General features: G+C 38.0%; 1 protein-coding gene across 10 annotated transcripts in view; it reads right to left on the reverse strand.

The window, feature by feature from the left end:
* DGKB (diacylglycerol kinase beta) overlaps positions 1-17593 on the reverse strand; it is a 1145939-nt gene that overhangs the window by 1076581 nt on the left and 51765 nt on the right. Inside the window, exons 4-5 of one of the 10 annotated variants that reach the window (XM_055589891.1) lie at positions 10933-11107; positions 5768-7236 (exon numbers count right to left, since the gene is read on the reverse strand). The exons of 6 other annotated variants lie outside the window; for them this stretch is intronic. The gene's annotated coding sequence lies outside the window, so the exon portion shown is untranslated. Of the gene's footprint in view, positions 1-5460; positions 7237-9197; positions 10107-10932; positions 11108-17593 lie in introns of those variants that run through there. 3 more of the 10 variants (XR_008717631.1, XR_008717630.1, XR_008717629.1) reach the window with 3 other exon arrangements.

The raw sequence follows: 17593 nt of genomic DNA on the forward strand, positions 1-17593 counted from the left end.
ATTGAAGCAGAAAGGTTAAGAGGTAGTAGAAAAAGTAAAGTGTAGGATGACATATATAGACAAATGGTGGAAGTGCAATTACACTCAAGCCAACAAAGTCATGGTCATTTATCTGGCATGTAGTTGCTTATTCAACAGGCAATTTTTCAAAGCAGGTAGATCTGTGGAAGAACTACTGTTAACTGTGGCTGAGAGCAAATAATGATGGAATTTAGGGAAACAACACTGATTTCATCTCCATATATGCTCCTCAATAATTCTTTCCTATAAAATCCCCAGCTATGTTTTTTCATGCATGGATGTGAGAGTTGGACTATAAAGAAAGCTGAGCACAGAAGAACTGATGTTTTGAATTGTGGTGTTGGAGAAGACTCTTGAGAGTCCCTTGGACTGCAAGGAGATCCAACCAGTCCATCCTAAAGGAAAGCAGTCCTGGGTGTTCATTGGAAGGACAGATGCTGAAGCTGAAACTCCAATATTTTGGCCACCTGACGCAAAGAGCTGACTCATTTGCAAAGACCCTGATGTTGGGAAAGACTGAAGGCAAGAGGAGAAGTGGATGACAAAGAACGAGATGGTTGGATGGTACCACCGACTCAATGAACATGAGTTTGAGTAAACTCTGGGAGTTGGTGACGGACAGGGAGGCCTGGCATGCTGTGGTTCATGAGGTCGCAAAGAGTCGGATATGACTGAGCAACTGAACTGAACTGAACTCCTTTTATTTCACTGATTGTCCCAGTATGAAAATTTTCAAGTTTTTGTTTCAAACTTTCTTTCAAGCTCTCTCCTTAATTTTGATTTTTAAAAATGTTTATTTCAGGATTAGTAAATAACAATGCTTCAAAGAACTGTATATTTGTGGGCAAACAGAATACACGGGCTTGGACTGATATAAGTCCTTTTAATGGAAAAGATGAATTATCACAGTATAAGCTTGCCATGTTCTAATGAACGCAGTTGATTTAATTCATTGTTTCTAAATTATCTGAGCTATTATCACTTTGCTCATGTGATAGATACCCAAAAGTTCCCAAGTTACCATGACTCTTTTCTTGGATCCACTGGATTATCCATACTTAGATATGATCATACTTTGGTTATTCATACTTAGATATGATCTTCATGGCTCACTTAATGCTTCTTTCAAGGTAATTAGAGATTCCTGCATCCTGTGGTGGTTTAGTCGCTAAGTTGTGTCCGATTCTTGCAACCCCATGGACTGTAGACTCCCAGGTTTCACTGTCCATGGGATTCTCCAGGCAAGAATACTGGAGTGGGTTGCCATTTCCTTCTCCAGGGAATCTTCCCAACCCAGGAATCAAATCCAAGGCTTTTACATTGCAGGCAGATTCTTTACCAACTGAGCTAGCAGCCTATTCTCTTTTAAATCATTGTCTTGCTCATATCCTTTACAAAACAGAGCCACATCTGAAACTGAGCTGGAGTCCAGGGTCAAGGTGAGAACTGAAATGTTTATGGAATCTAACAATGGTGGTTTAAATTCTGCAGAGTTTTATAGATTGGAATGATATACAATTCTACATTTTTATGGAAAATTAAGTTTATTGAATTTTGCGCATGACTGGATAAAGATTCTTCTATCCTGAAAATAGTTTAAGAAAAAAGCAAAAAACATTTTGAAGCAAAATAACATAATCTGTATTTGAGAAACACTAAAACGCTCTTCCCAAAAAAGCATAAAGTTGCTAAAGTTCAATTATCACTTTTATAAGGTTTATAATAAATATTATGCTTTTTAGATATTTAAAGATCTCTATTATTAAAAAAAAAAAAATTCTACTACTTAAAAACATGTACCCTCCCAGTTGTATTATTTACAAGTCAGATGGCCTTGGGAAAGTTATCTGACTTTTTCTTTATCTCTATCTGTGTAAAAGATATATACATGTATATATATATACTTGTATACATATATACAAGGATATATACATGTCCTTATATCAGATGAAATAAAGCTAAATGTGAAATTCTTCATAGTTGAGCTGAATAAATACTACAAAGAAAGCTGTTCTGTGCCAATAGGGTCAAAGAAGCACTCATGATGATACCTCTATTAACAGTGACATGAAAACCATTTAGATGGTTTATGAAAATGGCTCACTGGGCCTTTTATCATGTGACTTGTTACTATGTTGTCAACATTTTAAATCAATTTTATGCTGTTTTTTGTCATTTATTTACAGAAAGTGACATTTTAAGTAACACCAGAAGGAAGGAGATAAGTGAGTTCATATGAATCTGAAGAAAAAAGCTGTCTAGAAGGGGGAACAATAAAGAGTTAAAAGTGTAAACTGAGCATGCTGGTATATTTCAGGAATAGAGCAAAGGCAATTGTTGCTGGCACAAGTAAAAGAAGAGGAGCTTGGTAGGACATGAAAGAGATTAGGGAGGCTAGATCATATAGAGTCTCATTGACCATGGTAAAGAAATTATAGTACTTTGAGGAAAGTATGTAACTTTTCTTATATTTAATATGAATAATTGATTTATGGCAGTCTGAGATGCTGATATATATGTAAAAACATTTAAACATATTAAACTACCACTTCTAAACCAGTGCTCAAAACTTCTAACTAAAACTCAAATATGCAATTACTTTATTATTCTGTTATAATTTTAAACTGTTCTATTATAAACCACATAGAATCTCAAAAGATATTCATCTAAACTCTTAGCAGTATAATAAACAAATAAGTGTTAATTGCTCAATCATTATCTGACTCATTGCTACCCTTTGGACTATAGCCTCCAAGGCTCCTATGTCCATGGGATTCTCCAGGCAAGAATACTGGAGTGGGTTGCCATACCCTCCTCCAGGGGATCTTCCTGGCCCAGGGATCAAACCTGGGTCTCCAGCATTGTGGACAGATTCTTTACCATCTGAGCCACCAAGGATGCCCCAGAGAAATAAACACAATTTTAAAATCTTAATTTCAAGACAAATATAGTGAACATGCTATTTTTTTAAAGTGGGCAATAACTTTAAAAGTTATTTTTAAAGAAATTTTTATTTTAAATAAAATTTAAATGACTCCACAGGTATATGACTGCCTAATATCAAAAAGTAAGAACTGAGTCAACATTAGAAAGCTTTTTTCCTCTTTCCACTATGATAGCACCATGGACAGTGACTAGCCAATACCAAGAGTTAAACCAAGTCTGTTGGTTAATATCAAAAATTCATAAATACCACCAAGTTTTTAAAAGAAGACTTAACTACATAACAAGGCTTTAAGGCAATAATTAAAATCAGATATATGATTTAGTTCCTAAGCTTCATGAGAGAGCAGAGTATAACACAAAGAGAATTGAATCAAGAATAAGGACAAGTATTTAAATATAGCTCTAAATACGGAAAACCAGACTGTCTTTGGTAGGCCAATGAATGTTTCAGGAGTTCACTGTATTTGATATAAAACGGTGAGGTGGAAAGGAAATTTACAAAATGTTATCTTAGGTCCTCTCTGTTCTAAATTTTAACAATATTATCTAAAAGTTGCCCTACAAATTTGGATGAATGCAACCTTAATTGATATACCCATCCCATTGATACAAACTTTCAATGCTTTCAAATCCAATCAGAAAGAATGTCTATCACAAATAAGTGCTTCAATATATTGAATACCAAGCAGAGACCAGGGTTCATTTCCCTGGGTCAGGAAGATTCCCTGGAGAAGGGAATGGCAACCTACTCCAGTAATCTTGCCTGGGAAATCCCATGGACAAAGGAGCATGGTGGGCTACAGTCCATGAGGTCGCAAAGAGTCAGACACGACTGAGCGACTAACACTTCAAGCATCAACTATATGCAAGTTAGAGAAGAACCAAAACAAGCTAACTTGGCAGTACAGAAATTTCATTTGCAGCTAAAAAGATCAGAGTCAGAATGACTGGCTAATTTAGTGGATACATTACATCATAATGAGTCATTCTTTCTATGATTTTTCTCTGCCTACATGTATGTTGACTAAGTCTTTTATGTTGGCTCAAGTCATGTTCCCAAACGAGTGCCAAAGTTTCAGGTGTCACAAAGGAATCCATCAGAGAGAAGACTTATTTTGCCTCTACTTTTTCTTGCTATCAGTGAGAATAAGTCTTTTCCAGAGCCCTCCTTGCAGATTTTCCCTCATGTCTATTGAGCCAGAAGTCAACCACATGTTTCAGCCATCAGCATGAAAACTGAATTATAATCATAGGCTTAGCTGAACAAAATTAGCCCCAGGTACGTACACTCTGAAATATATGACCTTTAGTATTTGGCTCTCCAGTGCCTGAACAAAAGTGGCGTTCTGTGAAAAAGAAAAAATGAGAAATGGCTATAAAGTCTACATTGTTTAATTTAAAAAGAAACACACATTCTACCCTATCCTGTATTCTTCTCTATATGCAAGCTGACATTGACAGACATGTACAACTGCTTTGCAATGAGGTATCATTTAGGAAATGGACCATTTCTTAATAGAAAGACTTTTCATCCATGACTTTTCAAACTCTTGACTTTTATCAATTATAGCATCACTATTATATGATTTTTAGATTGACAAATAGTAATGTCTTATTAGTACAGCACTTAAAACTCTAGTTCAACTGATAGGTTTTTGACGAGTATTACAACTACCTTGTTTCATACAATTATCCCATAAAATTTATCCCAAAAGCTTATTAATAAAGCATGACCATTTCTAGTCATTCTCATTTCCAATTCGATGCTAAACTGTACTGAAAAATTTTACTAAATTACCTTTTACCAGGTGTGATGTAACATTATCTTATCTAAAACCAAATTGTCTCCTTAAAACTGCATTTTATCATTTCCCTCAATCTTAATATCCTTAATATCTATAGTTTAATTTTTACTGAATGCTAATAACCCTAAATATTATGATATAAATATGATGTGCAATTGACTTAAAATATTAATGTAATTATTCACTTAAAATCTTCTTCAAATCAGGACTTCCCTAGTGGCGGTGGATAAGAATCTGCCTGCCAACGCAGGGGTCATAGGTTCGATCCCTGGTTTGGGAAGATTCCACATGCCATGGAGCAACTGAGTTTGTGGACCCAAACTACTGAGCCCAGGCTCTAGGGCCCATCAGCCCCAACAAATGAGCTGCAGTGCCACAACTATGAAGCCTACACATCCTAGAGCAGGCAAGTCACAACTACTGAAGCTGTGTGCTACAGCTACGGAAGCTTGTGCACCTAGAGCCTGTGCTCCACAACAAGAGACGCCATCAAGAGAAGCCATCAAGCTTCTCAAGAGAAGCATGAGAGTCCCTGCATTGCAACTAGAGAGCAGCACCTGCTCTCCACAACCAGAGAAAGCCCCCGAACAGCAGCGAAGACCCAGAGCAGCCAAAAATAAAAACAAATAAATAAAGCAATGTAGACATGTCAAAACAAAATCTTAAGGAAAAAAAAAAAATCTTTAAATCATCCTAAGAGGGTATGCTTTAATTTTCTTTGCCAGGGAAAGCCATTAGCACCTGAACAGTATAAAAGTTTTCAAGTTAACATGCAAAATGTGAAATTTTACTTTCCAAAGCCCTAAGCCAATGAGGAGGTATTAAGCATGATTAGCCTTACTTTATCAATGACACAATGCACAGACAGGTCAACAGATTTCAAACACCAAAATGAGAGACTGAGAACAAGGTCAACTTGAGTATATTAACCAACTCTATTCTTAATTCTCTCCATCACAAAAATATGATTAATACAGCAAATGCAGGCTTGTTACCTGATTATTATCCCTTCTGGGTATGACATAATCCTGCCTGTCTCTTTACAAATATATTCCATGTGTGATGTTGATCCAGTGCTCTGCAAAACACACCAGGAAGGCATTAAAGACTCTTTGCTCAAGAGAAAAAAATCATTAGATTTATGCGAGCACTGAAAATGGAGATTTATATTGTTAAATGCCATATGCCATTTTAGCAGGGCTCTGGTTTTTCCAAGTACGACATCATAATTGTCATATGAGGGAGACAAAGAATGGGAAAAATAGTGATTAGTTGATCCTTCAAAGAGCAATGGCTCTTGGATCTAAAAAAATAGATTATTATGTATCAATCTTCTGATGATGTATTTTAGGCTTCTTTTCTTGAACATATGCAATATGAAAGGTCGTATTTCGTCCCATAAAGCATTGGGCTGGGCTCTATTCTTTGTGTCAAAGCCTAAAGTCAATGGGTAATTGCCATGAGAATGCTGCTTCTAATCTCTCCTTCACAGAATGCATTTAATATGTCATAGTTTCTGAAAATGAGGGAAATGACAAAGGCAGAGGTAATGAAGAAGTCTGAAGACCCACTAGGTCAGAAGGTATGCACTATCTCTTTATTTATACTGCTTAATATATGGTGATCACACTTTTTGAGTAGCTCAACTGCCCTGTGAAATGTCAACTTGCCACAGACAGCAGCATCCTTATGAGAACCTAGTGTTTAAAGACAAGTGGTACACATTGGTGGAATAATACTGAAGGGTGGACTATTATCACTTGGAAGCATTTCTCAGAATATTAAGGTCAGGTGGTCTTGCTTTGTGAAATCTCTGCTTATGCATTTAAGTTATGCACCTTATAAAATCTGCACTTATGGGTTAAGAATTGCCTGTTAAACTTTTCTGTATGTAAACTAGGATTTATTAGAATATTGAAAATAAATTCCTCAATAAAACAGTGAATAACACTTTACAATGAACAAAGCCTTATGATTGCATAATTAGGCAGAAATAAATTATTTTCAGGAAAAATATTTGTAGAAAATTGTAAACATGGAGGTAAACTAATATTTCTGTTTTCCATAAGAGATTAAAGGTCACAAGTTCAGAGATCCACAGCCATACTAAAAAGGCAATTAAAGTTCAACAAAATCTACAAAGATTTCATAGCGGTTGTCCTTCTGACTTTAACAGGTCACTAGAAGGCAAAGGCACCCCACTCCAGTACTCCTGCCTGGAAAATCCCATGGATGGAGGAGCCTGGTAGGCTGCAGTCCACGAGGTCTCTAAGAGTCGGACACAACTGAGCGACTTCACTTTCACTTTTCACTTTCATGCATTGGAGAAGGAAATGGTAACCCACTCCAGTGTTCTTGCCTGGAGAATCCCAGGGACGGGGGAGCCTGGTGGGTTGCCATCTATGGGGTCGCACAGAGTCAGACATGACTGAAGCGACTTAGCAGCAGCAGCAGCAGGTAGATACTGTAAGAAAATCAAATGGATTTGTTGATGTACATGAGTGTGAAGTCAAGATCTTTTAAAAAAGATGCTTTATTTTGAAATAAAGCAACAAATGAATAAATGGACAAACATAATTCTTATAAACACTGAAATAATGTAATTAGGTTGAGTTTGCTTTATTGAACACTTATTCTCTGTCAAATCAAATGTTCCTGTAAATCAAATTTTCTGATATTACGTGTACTTTTCCTACAGAAAGTTTTAAATTAATTTTGCTTTAGATTTTTTATTGCTTTCTATTGATTTTTTATAAAATGCAGACATAATAAATAGATATGAGGAAGAAAAGATGAACCACCCACAACAGGTATATAAAAAACTGCCTTTTCTCTGATTATCCTGGAGGAAACTTAAAAAGTACACTCAGAAAAATGTAACATTAACATAACATTAATCATTACCATTTTGTTTTAGCACAAGACTGCCCTATCCAAACATGTGGGTTTTTAAATTATTTTCTTTGGTAGATGTTGAGGGTTTTGAACAGTTCAACAGTTAATAAACTCAGTTAATTTAATTTACATTTATCAAGTCATATACTACATTTCAGCATCAATAAGTTACAACTGGAAGTTTATCTCATTTAATAAGATATGAGAGAATTGATTACCAAAGAAGAAAAGCTGGAAAGTATGTGACTCATGAAGACATTTGTTAAATTTTCAGTTTTCTAAATAATTTAGATGGTATAAATTTGCTATGAAATTTTTAACTGAAATTACTATTCCAAATGGGGAAGAAACACAACAAATAAAAATCAACAGTTATTTAAAAATAACTAAAAATTAAAGAATTAAAGTATTGTTTACTCCCTAGAGTAAATGAGATTTACTTGAACAATTTCAGATCTATTATACTAAGACAGTATGTGGAACAATTTTTACACACTTGTTTTCAGGTCTTCAAAATTGTCAACAATTATTTTTCATATCTTGTTGTGGCAATACGTAGCTACAACATTTACATCAATCTATGTGTTTTTACATTTATGGCAAAACCATAGGATAGTTATCACCTGATGCTTTTATTAAATTGAATAAAACACTCAATTATTAACTAACATTAATAACAACTATTCGCCTAGGATATTCTATGACAGAATAAACCAGATCTTTCACCCACAGTTGAAGTCACAATAAACCAAAGATATGGATAGTATAAGAGGAAACTAGAGTTCAGAGAGGTGAAGTGGCTCACCCAAAGTCACTCAGTTGGTCAGAAACAACCAAAATTGAACCTATGCCTATTTGATTCCATTTTGAACTCAGATAGCATATTCAAAAGCAGAGACATTACTTTGCCAACAAAGGTCCATCTAGTCAAGGCTATGGTTTTTCCAGTGGTCATGTATGGATGTTAGAGTTGGACTGTGAAGAAAGCTGAGCGCCGAAGAATTGATGCTTTTGAACTGTGGTGCTGCAGAAGACTCTTGAGAGTGTCTTGGACTGCAAGGAGATCCAACCAGTTCATTCTAAAGGAGATCAGTCCTAGGTGTTCTTTGGAAGGAATGATGCTAAAGCTGAAACTCCAGTACTTTGGCCACCTCATGCGAAGAGTTGACTCATTGGAAAAGATTCTGATGCTGGGAGGGATTGGGGGCAGGAGGAGAAGGGGACGACAGAGGATGAGATGGCTGGATGGCCTCATGGACTTGATGGACGTGAGTTTGAGTGAACTCTGAGGGTTGGTGATGGACAGGGAGGCCTGGCATGTTGCAATTCACGGGATTGCAAAGAGTTGGACATGACTGAACTGAACTTTAAATAGCAATTATGTGTCACCTTGACAGCTAATATTCTTGTCACTTGCATATCAAGCAGTGCAGTGGATTATAAAGAAAAAAATTAGGCTAGAAACCTGTTTAATAGAGTTGGTTTAAATTTCATTCAAAATACTTTGTTGGCATAACCTGAAGCCATACTCTCGAACTGTTGATAAAAGGTTTTTATACAGAAGAACCAGCTATGTAGGGCTAACATTTCTATCATTTATTATTTATTCATTGCTTCCCTCCAAAAATGATCTGGGGCATTTCTAAAATTGACAAAACATTTATAATAGCTTTTAACATCCTAAATAATGTGGCAGAGTAAAGACTGGCTGATCCTGGAATTTCCTAACTCAAAAACTAACAAAAGTAATTGATGAGGATATCTGGGTTGTGTGTTTTCCAAAAGCAAAAGGATCCAAATGCACTGGGGAAAAATTCAAAGCTCAAAAATATCTCTAAAAAGGACAGAACATATTCCAACCAGGTGGTGTAAGCCCTGTGACAGAACTCCTGACTAACTGCCAGTTCCCAAACTGAATACATAGTTCTAACTCAGCACTTTTGACCCTAACCCACTCCCACCTTCCCCTACACAAATACTGGCATATGTTCAGGCTCCTGGAAGACCAAAGAGAACACACAATTTATCCCTCTCAGATTAAATGTTAGAGGTGGAGACAAACAAGTCTTAGATAAAACAGTAAGAAGAGTTAAGGAAAATTTAACTAAATCACATGAGAAAAACAAAATATAAATACAATTGTTCAAATTAAAAATGAGTGAAACTAACTAAAATAGATAACTAATGAGAACCTATTGTATAGCACAGGGGACTCTACTCAGTGCTCTGTGGTGACCTAGTGGGGGTGTCAGTCGCTCAGTCGTGTCTGACTCTTTGTGACCCCATGGACTGCAGCTCGCCAGGCTCTTCTGTCCATGGAATTCTCCAGGCCAGAATATTGAAGTGGGTTGCCAAACCCTTCTCCAGGGGATCTTCTTGACCCAGGGATCAACCTGGGGTCTCCTGCACTGCGGGCAGATTCTTTACCATCTGAGATACCTGGGAAGACAGTGGTGATATAGATACGAAGAAAATGTTTGGCCACATAGGAGGCTGGTCATCTTGAGACAGAGAGCAAGATACTTATTTCACAATCAGTGCTACTGATGTATGGATCATTTATTTTAAATGCCTATAAAGATCAACATTTTGTACAAAAAATGCATGTATAAAAATTGTGTTGTCCTTAATTCTGGTGCATTGGGACTTGTAAATGGATTATTATTATTATACTTTTCACAATAAAAATATTTGTAGATAAATAAAAAAAGAGGAGATGGTATGATCATTCATGTAGGGCCCAACATCCTGGAATGTTGGGCCTTAGGAAGCATCACTAAAAACAAAGCTAGTGGAGGTGATGGAATTCCAGCTGAGCTATTTCAAATCCTAAAAGATGATGCTGTGAAAGTGCTGCACTTAACATGCCAGCAAATTTGGACAACTCAGCACTGGACACAGGACTGGAAAAGGTCAGTTTTCATTCCAGTCCCAAAGAAAGGCAATGTCAAAGAATGTTAAAACTACCACACAATTGCACTCATCTCAAAGTAATTACTTTGAGCAAAGTAATGCTCAAAATTCTCCAAGCCAGGATTCTACAGTACATGAACCTCTGTGAACTTCCAAATGTTCAAGCTAGTTTTAGAAAAGGCAGAGGAATCAGAGATCAAATTGCAAACATCTGTTGGGTCATTGAAAAAGCAAGAGAGTTCCAGAAAAACATCTACTTCTGGGTTATTGATTACTCCAAAGCCCCTGACTGTGTAGATCACAACAAACTGTGGAAAATTCTTAAAGAGATGGGAATACCAGATCACCTTACCTGCCTCCTGAGAAACCTCTATGCAGATCAAGAAGCAACAGTTAGAACCGGACGTGGACAACAGACTGGTTCCAAATCAGGCAAGGAATAAGTCAAGGCTGTATGTTGTCACTCTGCTTATTCAACTTATATGCAGAGTACATCATGTGAAATTCCAGGCTGGTTGAACCACAAGCTGGAATCAAGATTGCCATGAGAAATATCAATAACCTCATATATGCAGATGTGCTGTGCTAAGTCACTTTAGCCGTGTCTGACTCTTTGTGACCCCATGGACTGTAGCCCAGCAGGCTTCTCTGTCCATGGGATTTTCTAGGCAACAGTACTGGAGTGGGTTGCCATTTCTTTCTCCAGGGGATCTTTCCAACCCAGGGATCAAGCCAGCGTCTCTTATGTCTCCTGAAAAGTTCTCCTAAAAGCATCCAACTATCTAAAGACCTGTCCCACCAGATTCCCTGGAGCACCTCACTCCACCCTGAACTCCCTCAGGGGTTGTTGATGGTCAACAGCTATAGCAGCATGGGGCTCAATCTCCTGTAGAGGCAGATGGCAAATGCCTTTGTTGTTCAGTTGTTGGCAATGCTCTTGGTAAGTGCCAATTTCGGCCCCCTTGTGACATGGCCCCCTGGTGGTCATAAATCCGAGCATACTTTGGGGGGCCTTTCATGACCATTTTGTCCCATGCTGCTGGGAAGGCTTGTCCCCAGTTCTGAAGAAGGTTTTTGTTGATAGGCCACTCAATGTGTTATTTATTACTGGACTAGGCCTTAAAGTCAAAGTTCTCTGGACACCTGTATTCTAGTTATGGTGCAGGAAAGTACTCCCTTTTGTTGCATCTTCCTATATCTAGAGTTACACTATTACAATCATTGATCATATATCGAGCTATACATTTGATCAACTGCTATAAGTCTAGTCATTATTATTTTTGTTCGAGGCTCAGTCATACATTTGGTAATACAAGAAAAAATAATCTTGTGAAACGGGCAAAACACAAATAGTATAGTTAATATTATTAGCGGAATTAAAAGTAAATACTTTAGCCATGAACCTCCCACATCAAACCAGTTTTTTAAAAGATCATCAAGACTAGGGAATGGGTTACTTAAAGCAGAAATCTGATTTTTCATATGGTTCATCAAATGTGTTACATACATTAAAGGATTTTCAGGAATGAAAATGTAGTATTCACTTTGAATGGTAGCACAGATATCTCCCTGAGATGCTGTAAGGTGTCAAGGGCCTTGCAGTTGTGTAGCACTGCCTTTCTCAACAGAGAGATCTCAGACTTCAATAGGCTAATAGCCCAGTTACTATCATTTAAAGCTTATGAAATTTAAGGCTTTGATATGGCCAATTACATCCTCTAACCCCATTGAAGTCACACACACATACATAAAGCTGCTAGATGGTCATACCAGTAGAATACAGATCTTTGACCCAATGGGATCATACCAATGGTAGATTGGTTGGGATTACCTCTAATTTGTTAACATGTATGACCTTAAATTCATGGGACTCCCATCCTACACCTTCATATTCATCCCTGTAGATGTCAGGGCCATAAATTAGTGCTAGAAATCCGCTGAGTTCCATACCAATCACTCTCTCTAAGGGTAATAAAAGGCATATGTCATAAAGCACCCAGCCTTGTCTCGTAATTATCAGGTTGATCATATTTTTAGTATGATTTAACCATTCCCAGCATAGAGGGGGAGAAGGCAATGGCAACCCACTCTAGTACTCTTGCCTGGAAAATCCCATGGACGGAGGAGCCTGGTAGGCTGCAGTCCATGGGGTCGCTAAGAGTCGGACACGATTTAGCAACTTCACTTTCACTTTACACTTTCATGCATTGGAGGAGGAAATGGCAACCCACTTCAGTGTTCTTGCCTGGAGAATCCCAGGGACAGGGGAGCCTGGTGGGCTGCTGCCTATAGAGTTGCACAGAATTAGACGTGACTAAAGCGACTTAGCAGCAGCAGCAGCAACATAGAGGAGCTTTTAAACTTAAATGACCATAGCCTGTTGTTAACCATGTAGATTCACCCCGTAATTGTGCAAGTTTTCCCACAATTAACAGATAAGAGGTTAATTTTTTATTCAGACTTAGCTCATCATTCTGATTGAGTTTGAATGACCCTAAGAGAAAACTTAAATCTATGGCCAGCATCAGAGCAGGTATGTTAATTGGCCAGGTGAGGAATCCCATCTAGTAATATCATGAATAGATAGAATAGGACTGAACATTCATCTGAAATATATTTCCTAGGGTGTATCCAACAAAGCCCTAGAGAACAGAAATCCCCCAAGGTAACCCAGAAGTACTAGACACAGGTACTTGGCCACAACCAAACAATCGGATTGAGTTTTAAACTAGCATAGAATCATGTCCATGAAAGAAAATATTTGATTGATAGGCATAGGTCCAAGGAATCACGAAAACATTATAAATGATCATAAAGGTCAGATCAGCATCTTGGGCAAGCTGTCTGCTTCTGATGTCATCTTCTTCTTGTCCTGGTGTAGTGCAGTTTCCTCTGTTGGAGCATTGTTTTAAGCTGAGTTTGAAGTCAGCAGCATTCTCTATAGACCAGTCCAGCTTAGGGGCCTTTGGAAGTGAGAATTAACCCAGGAGTCAATTTCCCTTCAGTTTCATTGGGTATGAGCTAGTTAAGAGCATCTGATAGAAAGGTCTTTCCACCCAGGTTGGAGATAGTTCCTTAAATTATGTCTTCTTCCAGTCTTGGTTGCAGGTCATGTGTGAGGCACCTGATCTTCATCCAAAGAAAGATTACTGAGATAAATGTCAGAAACAACCCTAGACTGTCCCAAATTCATCTGCACCCACCACCGACCCCGGTGGATGGGCACAAGGGGCCACTGCTGGTACCAAAGCTCCAGTTCCTCGTGGAGTCAGGTTGAAGGAAGTAAGTCCACTCTGGGTCACTTCATCGCTTGCCATAACTATCGACTAAAAAATGATGTACAACTTGAGAGTTGCGAGTTAACTTTTATTTGGGGCAAAATGAGGACTGCAGCCGGGGAGGCAGCACTGCAGACACTTTACCATCTGAGCCACCAGGGAAGCCCATATGCAGATGACACCACCCTCATGGCAGAAAGCAAAGAAGAACTAACAAGCCTCTTGATGACACTAAAAGAGGAGAGTGAAAAAGCTGGCTTAAAACTCAACATTCAGAAAACTAAGATCATGGCATCTGGTCCCATCACTTCATGGGAAATAGATGGGGAAACAATGGAAACAGTGAGAGACTTTATTTTGGGGGGCTCCAAATCCACTGCAGATGGTGACTGCAGCCATGAAATTAAAAGATGCTTGCTCCTCGGAAGAAAAGCTATGACCAACCTGCTGCTGCTGCTGCTAAGTCGCTTCAGTCGTGTCCAACTCTGTGCAACCCCATAGACGGCAGCCCACCAGGCTCTCCCATCCCTGGGATTCTCTAGGTAAGAATACTGGAATGGGTTGCCATTTCCTTCTCCAATGCATGAAAGTGAAAAGTGAAAGTGAAGTTGCTCAGTCGTGTCCGACTCTTAGCGACCCCATGGACTGCAGCCTACCAGGCTCCTCTGTCCATGGAATTTTCCAGGCAAGAGTACTGGAGTGGGGTGCCATTGCCTTCTCCCATGACCAACCTAGAGAGCATATTAAAAAGCAGAGACATTACTTTGCCAACAAAGGTCCGTCTAGTCAAAGCTATGGTTTTTCTAGTAGTCATGTATGGATGTGAGAGTTGGACAATAAAGAAAGCTGAGAGCTGAAGGATTGATGCTTTTGAACTGTGGTGTTGGAGAAGACTCTTGAAAATCCCTTGGACTGCAAGGAGATCCAACCAGTCCATCGTAAAGGAAATCAGTCCTGAATATTCATTGGAGGGACTGATGCTGAAACTGAAACTCCAATACTTTGGTTACCTGATGCAAAGAACTGACTCCTTGGAAAAGACCCTGATTTGGGGAAAGATTGAAGGCAGGAGGAGAAGGGTATGACAGAGGATAAGATGGTTGGATGGCATCACTGACTCAATGGACATGAGTTTGAGCCAGCTCCAGGAGTTGGTGATGGACAGGGAAGTCTGGCATGCTGCAGTCCATGGGGTCACAGGGTCCGACAGGACTGAGTGACTGAACTGAACTGATGCACACTTATAGCTGATTCACTTTGCTCTACAGAAGAAACTAATACAGCAATGTAAAGCAACTCTACTACAATAAATTCTTTTTTAAAAAAAAAAAAGACATGAATGAAAGGAGAAATGAGGCAAAATGACATCTATCCATAACACTATAAGAAGATACACTAAAGACATTAAAATCAGAGTGATGAAGTGTTCAATTCTGACGTTAAACAAAACCCAGACACACAAAATAACTTCACTAGTATTATAGGTGTTTCCATAAAAGAATTTCAACACAGCATACTTTGAATGAAATGAGATATTAAACATGAGATGATTAACGTGAAAAACTAAACAAATAGGAGGATTTTTGACTCAGGGGAACAAAATCATGAACCAAGCAACAATATTACAAAAGTAATGAGTTTGAGAAAGTGAATAAAAAAAAAATATCCAAAATAAAATGACATAAAGGACTTAAAAATCACAGTTAATACCAAATACTAGAAAAAGAACCAATACAACAGAATAATATTTTCTTCCACTGAAAGAAGAATTAAATAAGTACACTGAAAATGCATGTTGTATTACTTAATTTAAAAAAAACTGTTTGGATTATTCAGGGAAGATGACACACTGAGACACACCCTGTTTAAAGTACTGTATTTTCAAGAAAAAAAATTTTTTTCAGGCAATCAATACAAAAGTAAGGGGGAGAGAGTTTATGGGAGTGGAGGAGAAAAAACTGGACTGCTCTCAGACTTCTCATCAATATCCAGTGTCATGAGATAATTAAAGACTGAAATATTCCAGGAAAAAATAATGTGATTTAATTTTTTTTTATCCTCAGTTTATCTGTCCTTACAGTATAAAATTTATGGGCAGATATTGCTAAACTGAAATAAGTCAAGGTAAATAGAACACATGGTCCCTTGCTTAAAAGATAAAATGTGATAAAATTCAATTTAGGAATTAAACTTTAAGAGCCAGAGAATGGCTCACCAGACCCGATTTCTTTCCATTTTCCCCATTCAGCAACAGAAATGTACCAGATTGGGGTCAATAAACTTTTCAAAAAGGGTCACATAGCAAGTATTTTAGGCTTGGCAGGCTTTAGGGTTGCTGATGCAGGTGTTTTCCTGTGCTGTCTTAGTTAAAAGTAGAAAAAATGAGTATGTAAATAGACAGGTATGGCTGAATCTCAGTAAAAATGTATTTACAAAAACAGGGAGCATGCTGTTATTTGGCCTGTGGGCTGTAATTTGTCAAAGCGTGGCTTAGATGGTCACTTTCCTATTAGCCTCGGGCCTGCAGTGAGGTGAGCTAGAGGAAAACCTACAGTAACCCACCAAAGAAATGTCATGAAGAGAAACAAACATGCTTTTTTTCTTTTTAATTGTAGGATAATTGCGTTACAACATTTGTTTCTGCTGTACAGCAATGTGACTCAGATATAAGTATACTCCACCTGGTTTTAAACTGAGATTTTGGTATTTTTGGTTAAGTAAGCATAATCCACTATGTTCTGCATGACAAAAATGACAGAATTTTAGTAGACTGAATTGAAACATTTAGTAGACTAAATTGAATCTCAAATATAACTAAGCTAGTTCATATTTGTGAGATAATAAATCCAATGATATGCTAAAAAAGTGAAAGTGAAGTCGCTCAGTCGTGTCCAAGTCTTTGGGACCCCATGGACTGTAGCCTACCAGGCTCCTCTGTCCATGTGATTTTCCAGGCAAGAATACTGGAGTAGATTGCCATTTCCTTCTCCAGGGAATCTTTCCGACCCAGGTATTGAACCCGGGTCTCCCTCATTGCAGGCAGACGCTTTATCATCTGAGCCACCAGGGAAGTATGCTAAAAAAGGATTAAAATGCTCATCAACAGAACATCTGTAAATAACTTCTTATGCCTCCATACAGGTGACCTACAACATGAGAATTCTTCACTAGGAGCATGAAAGACTAGCTATCTTTGAAATATCCTGGCGTTAGTCATGGTTCTCTCTTACTCTCTCTCTAATACCTATGTATATATTATGTGTGTGTGTGTGCGTGCACACTTGTGCTCAGTTGCTTCAGGTGTACCCAACTTTTTACAACCCATGGACTGTAGCTCACCATGTTCCTTTATATATGTGTGTGTGTATATATATATATATATATCCTCTATAATTGCATAATTCATATATATGTGTGATTTATTGTAAAGAATTGGCTAATGCAATTATTAAGGCTGAGAAATACCATGACCTGCCATCTGCAAGCGGAAAACCCAGGAAAGCTAATTGTATAGTTCTAGTTCTAATATAGCTCCAAGTACAAAGGCCTGAAAACCAAAATAATCAGAACTGATGGTATAAAATCTAGTCCAAATGCACCAGGATCGCTCATGATGTAAGTCCTAGTTGAAGGACAGAAGACTAATGTACCAGCTCTACAGCCAGGCAGACAGAATACATTCTCCCCTCCAACTTTTTGTTCTATTATTCAGGCCCTCATGATTGGATGATGCCC

Source organism: Bubalus kerabau, chromosome 8 (assembly GCF_029407905.1).
Source record: "Bubalus kerabau isolate K-KA32 ecotype Philippines breed swamp buffalo chromosome 8, PCC_UOA_SB_1v2, whole genome shotgun sequence".
NCBI classification, from domain to species: Eukaryota; Metazoa; Chordata; class Mammalia; order Artiodactyla; family Bovidae; genus Bubalus; species Bubalus kerabau.